This window comes from Echinops telfairi, unplaced genomic scaffold, assembly GCF_000313985.2.
Source record: "Echinops telfairi isolate 266 unplaced genomic scaffold, ASM31398v2 ScPeMD7_7475;HRSCAF=8513, whole genome shotgun sequence".
Taxonomy (NCBI): domain Eukaryota; kingdom Metazoa; phylum Chordata; class Mammalia; order Afrosoricida; family Tenrecidae; genus Echinops; species Echinops telfairi.
The window spans coordinates 1724385-1732393 of NW_022111379.1; the positions used below are offsets into that span (position 1 = coordinate 1724385).

Consider the following 8009-nt stretch of genomic DNA (forward strand, 5'->3'; position numbering starts at 1 on the left):
GTTTAATAGAACAAAGTGTTCTTGCATTGAGGGAGTACTTGAGTGGAGGCCCAATGTCCATCTGCTACCTTAATACTAACCCTATAAATATATGCACATAGATATATTTCCCCATTATCATATATAAATATATGTCTGTAAATGCCCTTTGCCTTCTAGTTCTTTCCTCTATTTCCTTTTACTTTCTTCTTGTGCTCCACTCTCTCTTCCTCCCCCTTCATTTGCTCCCCTGTGCTCTGATCAGACATGTCCCTCTCCCTGAGCTGTAGCTTCAGTGCTGTCCCCTAAAGTAAATTCTTCTGGGTGGGGGCGGGAGGGGCAGCTGTCCACATAGTCAGATCTCTCCACTGGTTCCCTGCTTCATGCCGGTATGGGTATGTTGCATTCGCATCTTGGGGCACCGGGTTTAAGTCTGGTGTGGAACTTTATTACCATTTATCTGAAAATGTTTTCATTTTTACCTCATTCTTTAAGGGACCGTCTTGACAGTTCTCTTCTTCCACCAGCACTTGTAAATGTCTCCTTCCATTGTCTTCTGGCTTGTACAGCTTCTCAGAAATCAGTATTTTATATTTATTTGAGTCTCTGTTGCTGCTTTCAAGATTCTTTGTTGTTTGGGAGCTTGATTGTAATGTGGATGGGTGTGGATCTCACCGGGTTTGCCTACTTGATGTTTGTTAAGCTTCTTGGATTTGTAAATTCATGTTTTTCATCATGTTTGGGAAGTTTTCTGCTATCACTTGTTTTCTAAAATTCTGTCTCATTCTCTTTCTGCCAATCTCATGCTGTCTGTATTGGCTTGCTTGATGATGTCCCGTATTTCCACAGGTTCTGCTTAGGAGTTTTTATCCTTATCTTAGGTAAGTAGTGCTGCCGTACAGAAATGGCAGACAATGAACAGTTCTGGGGGCAAAGTCAGGGTTGCCTTGTCTCTCTCAGCTTTAAGACACGTGTGTACCGTCTACAGCCATGCCACCCTGACCGCGCCCGATCTCATCTGATCTCGGAAGCTAAGCAGGGTTGGGCCTGGTTAGTACTTGGATGGGAGAACCTTGTGTCCCTGGGTTTGTAGATGCCTCTGTTGATCTGGTGTGGGACCCACCCCACATGGCATGTAAACATGAGCACAACAAAAGAAGCCCTCCATTTCCAAACAGGGTCACATTTACAGATACCCCCAAACCTAGTACCATCGAGGCAGTTCCAGTAGATGGAGACCTACAGAGGTTTGAAGGGTGCAAATCCTTATGGGTTCAGACTGCCATGTCTTTCCCCTGAAAGAGTGTGTGGTGCTTTTGCTCCTGACCTTTGGGGCAGCTGCTGGGGCATTTTAACCACCCTGCCTTCAGGGATCCTTTTGACCAGCACAGGGGTTGGGATTTCCACACGTTTTAGGGAGGTGCATTCTGATCAGTAACCGTTCTTCTGTCTTGTTGTTGATGTTCTGTCTTGTTGATCTTCAGAATCTGTCATTTCTATTACACTATCCTCTAGTTCCTGGATTCTTTGCTTAATTCTGCTGATAAGTCCTTCCAATGTGGTCTTTCATTTCAGTTATTGTACTGTTTAGTTCTGAAATTGTGGACTTTTTTTTTGGCTTTTTGTTTGTTTATAAAATAGTGTCCATCGCTTTTACATTCTTATCTTGTGTATACATTGTTTTCCTTCGTTCTCTGAACATGCTTACTATTGTTATATTTTATTGTTCCACATGTTCAATATTCATGCTTTGGGGAGATGATTGCTTTCCCTTTGTCCTGTTATTTTGAGTGGGCCGTCCTTTCTGGATTCTGCGTGTGCTTTGTGTTTCTTTGCCGTCTTTGAAGCTCAGACAGTAGACTGTCATGGTGTGTTGCCTTTTCTCTTCCCCTGCGGTATGGCACCTTGCGAAGCACTAACGTTGAAGAGAAACTTAGGTGAGTGCAAACTTCATTCGTTCAGTGTTCTCTCCCTTGCTCCCGGAGTGCTATGATTCCGTTCAAACTGAAGTTTCAGCCCTTCCAGAAGCTCAGAAACACCCTGATCACTTTGCCCCAAGTCTTTACTAACTGTGCCCGCCCCTGCTCTGACTTGGGTCATGGTGAGGCTTCAGTACTTCAGGCTGCTGCTTCCAGATTGGTCAGAATATATACATGCCTTGGAGACTCTGTCAACAGTGATCGTCCCCAAGTACTTTCAAACTCTTCACGGGAGGAGTAACAGTGACTGGGACACTGCAGCTTATACCTGCTGTGCCGGGGGTAGTGAGAAGGGAGGAAGATAATTTCTACCATGTAAACCTGGCTCTGTTTTAGTAGGTAGTTCTTTACTACCATTCCTGGCCTGCTTTTTCTGTTGTTAACGATGGAGTGCAGATGCCTCGTTGTTTTTCTTGGTATTTGGGTAGCACATGCCTCCATTTTTCCCGAAGACCGCCCACCTTGAGCATATTACTCATAGTTGTTTTAAAGCTTCTGTCTAGTAGTTCCAACAGCTGAGTCATAGCTGGGTCCTGTTCTGTTGATGGCTTTATCTTTTGACAGTACGTGTTTTGTTTAAAACTCCCCCTTTTATTGTCATGTAATGCTGATTGAACGCCGGACATTGCGTGTAGAACAACAGAGGCCGAGGCAGATTGTCTTTGTGATTGGAAATTGGTACACGTTCCGGTCATGCTGCAGTGCGAGTCAAGAACAGAGCCGGGTTCGATATTCAGAGCTCCCAACAGTGGGCTTTTATTTTGTGGTGCTGGAGCTCCTGTAGGGATCTTCTTCTCAGTGAGCACCCTAACTCCCTCAGCATTCAGTGCCCCTGCGAGCCCATGGACGGATGGGGCGGTCTCCCTGCATGCCCTTGTCCATTTCCCAGGGGTGGACTGTGGTTTTGCTTGGATTTGGACAGTTGTGAGGAATGGCCCTGGGGTTGAGACTGACCTGATGGCATTTAACAAGCATGCACTGGGGGGGGAGCTCACGCCCTGCCCCACCCCCACCTCCAGTGGTTCCACAAAGGAAAGACCTTTGTAAGGATTCCAGGCAAGAAAACCACATGGAGTGATTCTCCGATGTAGTTCGTGCGTTGCCGGGAGCCACAGGCTTATTTTAGTAATAGATACGGTCCCCAGTCTTATGGAGACCCCATGAGCGTGCGTCTCAGCCTTGGGGTTTTCTCAGCATTTCTGCTCCTCTGCTTCAAGACAGCCAGACGGTCAAGTCTTGGTTGCAAGAAGTTTGCTACTCATCCACCAGCAGGAGCAGACCCAAGCTGGGCTGCTCACGGGAAGGTCAGTGGTTCAAACCCACCAGCTGCTCTGTGGGAGAACACTGAGGCGGTCTGCTTCGGTAGAGTTACAGCCTCAGAGACCCCCAGGGCTTCCTATGGGTCGCTATGAATCGGAATCAGCTCCATGGCAGTGAGAGGGAGGGCTTTGTGGAGGCGTTGAGCTCAATGTGGGGCTTAGATTCTCGGCAGCTCTGGGAACTGATGCTTCAGCGCAGCCGTTTTTTGTGCATGGTTCCTAATGTACTTCCCTGAATTTAGCAGAGATGTGTGTTTTTCCTTTTCTTTGATGCTGGCTGCTCATGCAAATCACATCTTGGCTGCCTACTCTTTTCTGCTTGCTGACAGAGAGGTATGTGAGAAAAGTCTCACAGTCATTGCGACCCCTACACCCCCTCCCAGGACTGACATATGCAGGAAATCGGCTACTGCTTATGGGTCAGTATGGGGCTGGCCTTTCCCTCTGGGGCGGCCAAGCTACTAGAAAGAAGAAAACCATCCATATGCTTGGGGGTGAGGGCTTCGGGAACCAGAAGACCCGAGTTCAACCCTGCTACTTACGTTCTCCCTGGATTTGTGTGAGTCACTTCCCTCCAGTTTGGGGGAATTAAACTAGGTGGTCCTTAGATGCCCTGCTCAGGGATAAACTCCTCTAATCTTCATATCAGATTCTTCTGTGTGTACTGTATGGCCAAGTAGTACAGCCATCTCTCTGCAAGTACAGTGGTTAGTTCCCCAGTGTGGACTGAGCCATGGTTCACATGGAAACCCCACGGGCAGTTCTCCCTCTTTATTGCTTTTTGCTTTGAGACTGGCTCGGCGGTGCCATCTTTCCTGGTCTTCCCTGGCATTAGGAGGCCCTTAGTGAAACAGAAAGGCATCAGGGCAGCACAAGGCGATTGAAGTCACTAAGAATTGTGGCCTGGGGTAAATGATGAACCCACTGCTGGTCTCGGCGTTCTCACTGGGGAAGATATGGTGGTACACAAAAAGTGGTTGTAGAGAGTGTAATGTGGGGAAGAGTGGGAGCCATTTAACATACGAAACACCGAGTTAATATTACATTGCTGTCAGCTAGTTATTCATCAAGCAGGGTAGCATTTGCAGAGTACTACTGTGTGCCAGGTATTGTGCTCCATGTGGATGAGCTCCCACCCAAAGGCATGATTGTCATTGTTTGCCCCATTTTGCTGATGAAAAAAACTGAGGCTCGGGGCTGTTAAGAAATCTGTCTAAGTTGACATGGCTGGTGAGGGCAGGATCAGGATTCAAACCTAAATAGCCCAACCTCCCAGCTGGTCCATCTTCTCTTTCTAGCCTAAGCGTGATGCATTAAATGCTAAATTACATGTAGCGCTCCGTGACGTTTCACACACATAACCAGCATCAGACCAAGAACAAGGACATGACCTCCAACAAGGATTTCCGCCATGTCTCCTTCTAGTGACTGCTACTCCAAAGGGCACGCACTCGCTTAACTTCTAATTGTGCAGATTAGCTTTGTCTTTACAGCTTATTTTTATTTTGTTTGGTTTTTTTAATGTCCAAGCTCTCACAGTGTATATACACTACGTTGTGTCTGGTTTCTTTTGTTGAGCCTATCGTCATAATTCTAGTATTTCATTGCTTAGATGAGCAGCACTTGTAGAATGCTCTGCAGGACTGATGAGTGGAGGATATAGAGCCCTTCTGCCTACATTGCCTGGTACTGGCCCTAGATGGCACACCTGGACACCCTATCACCAAAGCTCGAGCCTGGGGTGGCTCGGCTCTTGGCATTCCTGGACTTCCACCTTTGAGCCTATTTTCTTTTCTTTTTCTGCTCGTCTTACCTCCCGCCTCCAACCGGCAGTCAAACCAGTTGCCATTGAGTCAATTCTGACTTATAAGCAAACCTACTGGAGCCTTTGGTATTAGCTTCTCTTTTGACGCCTCTTTCGTGGCTTCTTGACGTCCTCCACTGGCCCCACATTGGGAAGATCCCATTGTGGCCCCGTGGTTAGACCTACCAGGCGGAGGAGACGAGCAGGAAGGCGATGTTCTCCCCAAAGGATCATTCTTCCCTCACCCACTTCAGTGTGTGGCTCTGGTGTTTTCAGAACACGTGACAATCCTTGTTTTTCTCCACTTTCCATTTCAAGCCTGTAATCTTCTTGTATCTCAGTGAACTGGTGTTTACTGCAAGACAGCCTTACCCTGCCTGGCAGAAGTAATATTACAGTGCGTTGTCTTCTCCCTGCTGTGAGAAACGTGATGGTGTCAGAGCTGATCACAGCTGCTCCTCGGAGAAGGGGTGTGTGGTGTGTGTGTGTGTGTGTGTGTGTGTTATTCATTCATTCCATTATATGTACCAGGGCCCAGGCTTCCTTCGTCCATCTCGTCTTAGTTTGCTGATTTCCGTGGAAATGAAGGATTGTGGTAAGGAAAGGAAGCAGATGCCTGGCCTCCATGGTGTGCAGATTCTCATGTCGTGGCGGGATGAGGAAGGAGTTAAGCAAGCCCAGCTGCTAAGTGACAGGCCAGCAGTGGCACCCACCACGCTCTGAGGGAGAAAGATGTGACAGTGTGCTGCAGTAGAAAGATTCACCGGCTTGGGGATCCTTGGGGCGGTTCTGCTCTGTCCTGTAGGGTCACCGTGAGTGGAATTGGCTGGATGGCAACGGGCTGGTTTGGGTTCAGGCATGAGGGTGGGCTTCCCTTGCTGCTGGGGTTCTGAGTGCTTGATGCATTCACTGTGAGAGGGCGAGAGATGAGCGTGCCATCCCTCACCGAGCAAGAGGAAGCAACAGTGAAGGCTGCTGCCGTCTTGATGGATTTTCACCAGGACCTTCCTCTCACCTTCACATGAAATCTTAAGTCTCTCACTCCCCGACACACAGTTTTCAACATTTCTGGAGTTTTTCAAGTTGCCTGATGAGGGAGTAATTACTGTATCATGCTGCCCCTGCCTTGGCCCGGCCTCTACTTCTCCAACCTACCCCCACCCCCCACCCCACCCCCGGCACCTCCCTCTTCTCCATCTGTATACAAAGGCACTGAAATTCCAAGTTTTCCTCTGATCCCTGTACCATTTTGATTCTCCTCTGGTGAAGTCAGCAGGGAGTGGAGTGCTTACTCCCCTGTCTGTTACAAAAAAGGAAACCGAGAAGCGGTGAAGGTAGGTTGGCTTGTCCATGGTCCCCCAGCTAGCTGATGACCAACCTGGGATAAGAACCCAGGGCTCCTGAATGCCGCCATCAAGACAGCCCATACTCACGGGGTCCCATGCACACGGGAACAAAACGCTGCCTGCTCCGTGCTGTTCCGTGACTGATCGCAGATCGAACCATTGTGGTCCGAAGGATTTTCGTTGGCTGGTTTGCAAAAGTACATTTCCAGGCCTTTCTTCCTCGTCTGTCTTCGTCCGGAAGCTCTGTTCATGATCCTGGCAGCATGCAGCCCGCCACTGCCAGATGGCTGGTGGGTGCACATGAAGTGCACTGTCTGGGAACTGAATCCAGGCTTCTTGCAAGGAAGGTACAAGTTCTAGCACTGAACCGAACTTTGGCAGCAGTACTCCACCCTCAGCACTCCTCCTCATACTCCTGTCCTCAGGACGGTCTCACAGCGCTTACAGTCTTTGCCATGCTGTAGCCTGGCGCGCAGCTGGAGGGCATGTGGCTAGAGGGAGAGCGCAGCAGAAGGAATGGCTGTCAGGAAGAGGAGCGCAGGAGGAGGGAGCCTTCCGAACTTCTCTCCGCGAGAGGAAAGGGAGGGACTCAGACATGGCCTCTGCTATTGGCTAGGCACTGTAAGTAGATCCGTGATTGAGTGTGTGTGTGTGTGTGTGTGTGTGTGTAGTGTAACGTGGGGCAGAGGACTGCTCATGCAGGACAAGCCATCGCCAGGGACCGAGAGCTGGTGTGTGGCACCTAAGGGGCCCACACTAAGGTCTTAGCCTAGTTATAAGTAGTGTCCCTTGTGAGCACTGTCCTTTTGGGCGAGGTCATACAGTCAGGGTTCAGGACAGAGATTCTATTTGTGTGGGTTTGAATCCGGATTCTTGCACATACTAATTAATTGGGTGACCTAGGGCAAGTTGCTCTCTGTATCTGAGTTTGTCCCCGTATTGTAAGAGTGGGAATAAGCCTGAAGAACTTAGAATAATAGTTCACAGTGTTGAGTAGAGTGATTCTCCTCCATTCTGCCCTCACTTCTTTACCTCGTAGGCATTCAGAGTGCGTGTACCTGTGTGTAGGTGTGCATTTTAACAGCTTTGCTTGCAGTCTGCTTTTCCAACCTGCCTGCTGAGCCCTCCAGGCAACTGTAAGCTCATTCGGGTGTTAGCTGTGAGCTCCTTCTCCATTTGTCCTGTTAGTGTGATGGCGGCTCCAGTGCAGCAGAGACCAGCAGGTGTGCAGTGGGCTGGAGGCAGCTGTGGCCCTTAGCCAGGCTTAAGCAGGACACGAGTGTTGACAGCCCACCTTCACCCTGAATCACCCAGTGAAGAAAGCCAGGACGTTCAGCCTGTGTCTTCTCTGGCTTCATGTACTGTGTTGTTTGCTAAACAGACCTGTTGCCTTTGTGCTGGAGTGGCCAACAGGTGTTCATCTCCCCGCCTTCTTGAGGTTTAGAATAAAGGGAGTGAATGAAGAGGAGGAGATTACCGTACATACTCGAGTATAAGCCGACCCAAATATCAGCCGAAGCACATAATTTTACCACAAAATCTATATTAAAAATGTGCTGGAATTCTATGATGCTCACCTTCC

The 8009-nt window shown here is 48.8% G+C and overlaps 1 protein-coding gene and 1 pseudogene across 2 annotated transcripts in view; both read left to right on the forward strand.

Annotated features, from left to right (window-relative positions):
* The window catches only part of MAP2K1 (mitogen-activated protein kinase kinase 1), a 51645-nt gene that overhangs the window by 3584 nt on the left and 40052 nt on the right, over nt 1–8009 (forward strand). The gene's annotated exons all lie outside the window — the stretch shown is intronic.
* On the forward strand, nt 960–1075 carry LOC115867908 (annotated as a pseudogene).